Below are 7,899 nucleotides of genomic sequence, written 5' to 3'. Positions count from 1 at the left end.
TGAAGCGTAAACCTACACCTTCCACCTGAACATTCTATGCGTCTAAGTTTGACCCAGTGCGTGCCCTACTCCTGATATAGCATAGGTTTCTATCTGTAATTAATGGAAGTAAATGTAAATCAGTTCTAACAAAGAGAATATGAATCTGTGGAATTGTTCAAATCTCTGCACACTCTCAGAAACTTTCTCTCCCTTGGCATGTCGTTCAGTTTACACTCTTAAGCCATGGGCCATAGTCCCTGCTGATAATTTCGTCTCTTAATGTCATCAATGGGTCACATTTCTGAATCATCATAATCAGTAATAGATCAAGATGCCAATTAATGTTATAACTAATCAAACAACAGCAAAAAGGAAAGTCAATACATTTCAGTTAGGAAATGTTGATATTGCCTGACATATACTGTAACATTTTCATTTTCCTTTCAACAGTTTCATTTAAATGATGATTTAAAAGTGTTTTCTTATACAGAACTTTCAGTACACTTCAAAATCATATCTTTTGATTGATATTTGTGTGTGTGTGTTTTTTTCTCTCTTTTTTTCTCTCTCAAATGTACGGGTACAATAGGCATCCATACTTCCATTACCCCTTTATATTTACATTTTATTCACCACCATATAAACATTTTCCCCCCAGACATGAAATTGATAGATGCATACTGAATTAAAATACAAACACACACAAACACACACCCACAAGACACACATGAGATACAAAGACAGAAAAGGGGGGGGACAACATAAGAAAGAGATATTTAATGGTATACCTGCAAGTGTATGTGCTGTAGTAGATTATGTGTACTGTATGCAGGTGTTGTAAGAGAGCATGGCAGACATCTTGAAGTGTTTAAGGCTTGCTTCAAAACAAATCACAAGGAATGCTAAAGCAGGCCTTCATTTCTTAATTTCAAGAATGGATTAAACAAATTGTGACTGCTTCTGGGCAGTACAGCCAGCAATCAAATTATTCTCTTTCCATTTGGACACACCCGAGCTCACTTACCTCGGAAAAAACAAGGTTTTGTTAGTGTGAGGGGGAAATGATAAATCAGTCTCTGCTGAGATGCGATGTCCAAGTCCAACACATGAGGAGGTGAAATGACATTGGGCATTGACCAGGTGGACGCCGCACCAGAGCACAAACACAACACAAACACAAACGCAGCATGGGTCGGCAATGACACATACACTGTGAATATAAACACAAGTGAGGATTATAATGACTATTGGATATACATGTAAATCTGCAATTAGATATAGTTTTTTTTGCACATTTTCACTTTTTGAGCTTATAACAGAAAAGTAAGGATAATGATTGAAATTACATGACATTTAATTTTTTTTGTGAAATTACAGTGGTGCAAAGATGAGTAGGCCTTCAATTTGTCTTCAAATCTCCCCATGTTTGAATTAATTTGGACCAGGTGTCATACTGAATCACTCTGTCCTCTTCAGAAAATCAGCAATGGGATGGCCATACATGTAGTGTGTTTAGGGTCACTGTCATGTTGGAAAAGAATACATGACCAACAGCATGGAGTGATAAATAGCACCTTCACTATTTCGAGAGCAATACAGTATTCCTGATTCCATCTTTGAAGACAGCTCTCAAGCAGCAGCCGCACACATTCAATCACTCATAGGGGAGACTCTCCCTACAATGTTTCACTGTAGGCACCATGCATTTTTCTTTGTATTCTTCAGCTTTCCAAGACAGAGCAGGGAAGCGAGTCTGACTTCAAGCACAGAAACGAGTTCAAACTCTGACAGGTATGCACTGGAAGGGAATAAAGTAGCTTAAGAAGTGGGCGGTATAGGGGCATACATTTTGTGGCATTACTACATTTTAAATTAGGCTATTAGCATTTGTTATGTTATTAGTCATTACATTATTGGCTGCTACACACTGCTCATGAACTTTGTTCATTTATAGGCCTACATGAAGTTATTTGTCTGATGGAAAATCGTGTAGGCTTAATGCATTCTTGAACTCACCTTAGACGGAATGGATTCCTGCTTAATTAATTATTTTTTTTGCATTTTTGTATTCCTCGGCACCACCCTAATTTGCGTAAAACGTAACAATATTGTGGAGATACTGTGTATATTGAAGTTACTCACAATGTCTGCTTGTATAGGTATGTACTCATTAATACTGGACACTGTACATGCACCCTAATTAGCCACTGGTTTATTTTAATCTTTAGTCCATGTTAGGAATTAGAAGTTGGGACATGTATTCATGGGGGACTTGGTTTTATGGAGAGCCTTATAAGGAAGTAACCAATGGTGCACAGTACAGTAGGCCTACTAATTCACTCATACCAAGCAGTAGGCAATTACATACATGGGCACTGGGGTTGTAGTTTGTTGTATCACTTCGCAATTTAAACCCCATGTCTCACCCACTCATATCCCTCCCTCTCTTCACTGACCTGCTTTAAAGAAAGTGGTTACAAGGTGTTGTTGACCTATGGATGGATTGATAAATAAAAGGAATTAAGTGTCTGTTGGAAAAATAAATATACATCATGTGCAGACACAGACATCTAAATTAATTTTAAACAAAATAAATACAATATTTAATCTAATATTTAATATAGTGAAATACTAAATACAATGTATCCCCCCCCCATTCACCTGCTGCTGTGGAATACTTAATACAGTCCAATATGTCATGATGGACAAGTAGTATAGTAAAACACTACATACAGTCTGCTCAGAGCCCTCTTATCAGCTCTGGTGCTGAGAGCCTCCAGTTCTGTGCCAACAACAGATCCCGCTTTCCTCACCAGCTTGTCCAGGCGTCCAGCATCTCTCTTCCTGCTCCCGCCAGAGCATAGGAAAGCACACTATGTAACAAGTTGAGACACCAGTAAGTCGTGGACACCACAGAAGACCAAAGAGACAAATCAAATGTATATGAGGGTTTATTGAAACAAATGACACTGAAGACAAATGGGAGGATCGGAGGAAAAGCTGCTCACCTACAGGGGTATCAATGCAAACAGGAAACACTACAATACGATAACCACTACAAATCCTAAAGACACACAATATATCACCATGCAAAGGGTTAAAGGCACTGCAAACTTTTAAGGGTAAAACCCCAACAAATATTAAATAAATAAGACTGTGGTGAGCAGCTAACCCCTCACCCCAGCCAGTGGCCCACGATGCACAAGCTTAAAACCCAACTAATTAAATAGACTATCTTTTTAAATAAAATTATCTTTATTAAGTTTAACACATAATATCTAAAAGCATAAAATCAACACACACATTACCAATAACAAACTACTACCTCACTGGGCCGCTGGCTAGAGTAATTGGTGGCGCACAGTGTCCCAGCACAGGTTGGCCACCCTGTCTGAGACAAACAAAACCAAATTAAGCAAGCACACACACACACAAACCTTCAATCACACATTAAGACTGCACTCATGTGCACTCACACAACACCAACGGAACCCAGCTACAGGAGATCAGGTGAGTCACCAAGGTAAGTTAATCAGGTAAGTTAAACAGTCTCAATACATAAAAACACTCAATATCTTTCACACGACACAGGCACTCAAAAGAAATTAAAGCTGCACGCCACCAACCTTACCCAGCCATGACAGACTGGTAGAACATCTGCAGGAGTCTGTTGCAGACATTAAATGATCTTAGCTTCCCCAGGAAGTAGAGCCACTCTATCCTTTCTTGTAGACTGCGTGTGAATTTACTGACCAGTCCAGTTTACAATCCAGACGTACCCCCAGGTATTTGTAGGTGCAGACTGTCTCCATTGTCTCCCCCTCAATAGAGGCAGGCACCATGGGGTGGGGTGGTTCACCGGAAATCAACCATTTCCTTGGTTTTGGTGGTGTTCAGCTGCAACTGGTTGGTCCTACACCACCTAACAAAGTTCTGCTCTCTCTCTCTCTCTCTCTCTCTCTCTCTCTCTCTCTCTCTCTCTCTCTCTCTCTCTTTCTCTCTCGTCCCATCTGGATACCAACCGAGGCATGGTACCATCCATGGCACCAAATGGGGGCTAGGCTCCAATCCCTACTCTCTATCCTTTTACAATTGCAGTAGTCAGTGCATCAGAGCTTGACATTGGCACCTGGCAATGGGTCATGGGTAACTTGGACATATGTGTAGTAATAATTTCAGTCTCACTAGCCACTTTGGCAGGTAATGTGTTCTAGGGTATGACATACTGTACAGTATCTTTACAATGCTGCTACTCCAAATCTAACCACTTTTTGTGTATAACTATTATTATTGTGTCTGTTACTATTATTATTGTCATTATTACGTATTTTCTTTCTATTTTTATCTCTGTTAATATTTTTCTGTATGTTAAATGTTCATTGGTAAAGGTCCACTTACTATCCACGTATTATTTATTGTTGCAGTTCATCACTGTCACTTATCCTGTCTGGCATTTTAATGTCAGTCTATGAACTTCAGTCCTGTGTATGTCTATGTCCTGTCCTGGCATCGTATAGAGAGAGAAACGTAATATAATTTTCCTTGTATGACTTGTGCATATGAAGAAAGTGACTTGACTTGATCCCAGTAGTCTATTCTGTTTTGTGCTATATTCAAGTCTAAGAATGATCATGCGGATTCTTATTTATTCTTATTATTTATTCTAATGATATTGTTTCATTTAACACACTATTGTAACACTTAAATACGAACACCTTTTATGTTGAAAGAAGAGAGCAAAGTGTTGGGACTTTTACGTGATATATTTTGGAACACTGGGGGGAGGAACCGGTGAGCTCGCTGGAGGGAAACGGAGACGGGGAGTGAATTAGTTAGATGGGAGCAGCCTTTAATGTTGTGTGCTGATAAACGGTTAATAAACCCTTTGGAAGTCTTATACACAATCGGCCTCCGGAATCTATGTTAATGCACAGAACCCACTTAACACTATTACACTACACCCGTCTCCAAAAGAGTTGTCGCCTATCCATCTGTTTGGAATAACAGCTAATAACCTGACTTTCAATTAATCACTTGGCTTCAGAAGTCACTCATATGAAAGCTACAACCCTCCCGAAAGAAAATGTATGTACAAAAATAAATGTCATGCACCAAAGAAAGATTGACCCTTTAATGAACACAGACAGGGCAGATTTTCACAAGACAAAAGTTTTATCGCCTATCGAACATAATGTGAAAATGAGCAGATAAGTCACTTCAAAACACTTCAAATACGCAGATCGGGTGTCATACTTAATCACTGATTCACTCACACCTCTCCAGAAAATCAACTTTGGCCTTAGGTGTATGTTTAGGGTCATTGTAATCATGGAAAGCAACACAATGAAAATCAATGGAGTTCAATGAAAGATGGTGACATATTGGCTATCCGTAGAGCAATACATTTTTAACCCTCTACTGCATAGGGTTGCCATATGGCAACCGTTAACTTTTTCCAGTTTTTCTAGTAGATGGTAAACTATAACCTATATATTTAGACTTATTTGTGATAAGACAGCCTTTTACTTTGAAACCAAAAAAAAAATTCAGGTCACATGATTAAGAAATAAACACAGCAGGGGCGGAGCTATAGGGAGGGCGAGCAGGGCACTTGCCCCTGGGCCCAGGGCCCTCCCGTATTGGTGGTGGGGGCCCTATTGTGAGCTTGGCAAGCTGTATAGGGGGCCCTATAAGTGTCTTGCCCTGGGGCCCTGTGTGCAGCTGTTCCGCCACTGAAACACAGGAAGCCCTTTTTCATCACCTACTTTTGTGTGTGGAGGTCATCACTCAAGGCCTCCATAAACCAAGGTATTACCAACATTTCAGCCCAAAATATTGTTATAAAAAAAATAAAAACACTATCTGTAATATGTAAACTGTTATTTTTCATCATTAAAACAACTTTAGATGCAAAGGTTTTTTTGTAAAATGGTAAAATGTTATGGTTGCCATATGGCAACTTCATGCAGTTATGGAACAACATTTTGGCCATTCACCCCAATCAACCCCATTGGAATGACTTAGAATTAGAGTAGTATGAGGCTATTTTTACAGATATTTCTTATAATTCTTGTGCCAAATGAATCATTTGTACTTATATTTGTAATTTTAGACAAGTTCAATGTAAAAATGCATTGTACATGTTTGCAAATAGGTGTAAACAACCTTTTCGGAAGCTTTTTTGTAAATGTGTGTACATGTCTAGGGCCGAATTGTTGACCATATTTTGCTATCTTATCAAAAATAATTTCACTAAATACTAAAAATATATATTTTAATTTATGTAATTTAATGAGTTTTAACATTTGGAAAGTAATATATTGGAGTTTTATCAAGGAAAAAGTCTCTTTTTGAGGAAAAACCTGATTTTACACAAGATTCCACGACTGCATGAAGTTGCCATATGGCAACCATAAGCTAAAATCTTAATTAAAAATAATTGTATTAATTTTTTTTTGGAAATCTATTATTTAACTCATTTTAACACTAAAAAAGCACTGAAACATTTTTTACATTGTAAATATAATAATTCATGCAGTAGAGGGTTAACTTCATGATGTAATCAATGATAAAAGCCCTCACACACCAGCAGCATGCATGCAGCTCCACATAAGAGCTGTATCCCTCCCATGTTTGACTTTAGGCACCATGTACCATGTATTTTTTCCAAATTCTTCACCTTTAACACCAAAGAAGTCTCTCCCACTGTCCTGTCTCAAAAAAGCCAGCCAAGAGTATGTCAGGCCTAATTCTGACAAAAATGAAGGCTAATGGGACTCTGAAGTCAAGATCCCAAGATCAACCATTTTAGAACTGATAGCATCAAAACTGTATGGTGTTGGAGATGAAGAATAAGAAAAAAGAGAAATGGTGCCTAAAGTGAAACATGGCACGGATAAAGCTCTTATGAGTAGCTGCATGCATGCTGCAGGTGTTTGAGGGCTTTTATCATTGATTAAATCATTAAGTTAAACATGTATTGCTCTACGAATAGCGAATATGTCACCATCTCTCATTGATCTTCATTGTTTTTCATTGTGTTGCTTTCCATGATTACAATGACCCTAAACATACACCAAAGTTGATTTTCTGGAGAGGTGAGAGTGATTCAGTGATTAAGTATGACACCCGATCTGCGTATTTTAAGTGTTTTGAAGTGACTTATCTGCTCATTTTCACATTATGTTCGATAGGCAACAAAACTTTTGTCTTGTGAAAATCTGCCCTGTCTGTGTTCAATAAAGGGTCAATCTTTCTTTGGTGCATGAACTTTATTTTTGTACATACATTTTCATTCGGGAGGGTTGTAGCTTTCATATGAGTAACTTCTGAAGCCAAGTGATTAATTCAAAGTCAGGTTATTAGCTGTTATTCCAAACAGATGGATAGGCGACAACTCTTTTGGAGACGGGTGTATTCAGAGCACTGATTGCATTGTTTTATCACTTCATTTTCTGAGCTGTATCATGGTAAAGAAAATACTTCTAATAAAATACTGAAAACCAAACTGTGGTTAGTACGTAGAAAGACTGAATGGCCAATAACTCTGGAAAACCACTAGCCACTGTGGCCGGTGAGCAAAAAGTTAATGACAAGCCCTGCAGAGCATGCCATATGCAGTCATCATGGCAGCTACCATACAGTTTCCTTCGATGCAGGCCTTCAATATGCTGCAGTATACTGCTGGTGACATCAAATGGCTGCACTGGAGCCATGGGCTGCCGGGATGGTGTGACTCCCTTCCTCTTCATTAGCAAACCTCACACCCAAACTTGATCCTCCCACTCTGGAACCCATTCTCCAAAGTTATCCTTTGAGGCTACCCAGGGGTCCGTATCTCGAAAGCGTCTTTGCTAACGACTGTAGCATAGGGTTACCAGACGTCCCGGTTTGACCGGGACAGTCCCGGTTTGACCG

Source organism: Engraulis encrasicolus, chromosome 13, assembly GCF_034702125.1.
Source record: "Engraulis encrasicolus isolate BLACKSEA-1 chromosome 13, IST_EnEncr_1.0, whole genome shotgun sequence".
Taxonomy (NCBI): Eukaryota; Metazoa; Chordata; class Actinopteri; order Clupeiformes; family Engraulidae; genus Engraulis; species Engraulis encrasicolus.
Note: the sequence above shows the minus strand (reverse complement) of the source record.